A 298-nucleotide genomic window follows, 5' to 3' on the forward strand; every position below is an offset into this window, starting at 1 on the left:
GCCTCCATTAACCCACCCCTAGCTGTTCCCCCTGCGGGCCACTGCCGCTGCTGTTCTCCTCAGTTTGAAAATCGGGGGGGTTTTTTTTTTCTTGGTTTATTACTTTTTTTTTGGCATGGCATACGTGATTTACCTATATTGAAAACATTAAATATATATCCATTCATATAAGCTAAATATACTTTCTATATAGTGCATAGGTCGTGTTACTGATTAAATGCATGTAGCTGTATGGCACAAAACAAACCTCACAGATTCTTCCCCCCCTACCGCCCCCTTCAGGAGGGGGGGGCAAATT

Source organism: Cynoglossus semilaevis, chromosome 16 (assembly GCF_000523025.1).
Source record: "Cynoglossus semilaevis isolate Cse_v1.0 chromosome 16, Cse_v1.0, whole genome shotgun sequence".
Classification (NCBI taxonomy): domain Eukaryota; kingdom Metazoa; phylum Chordata; class Actinopteri; order Pleuronectiformes; family Cynoglossidae; genus Cynoglossus; species Cynoglossus semilaevis.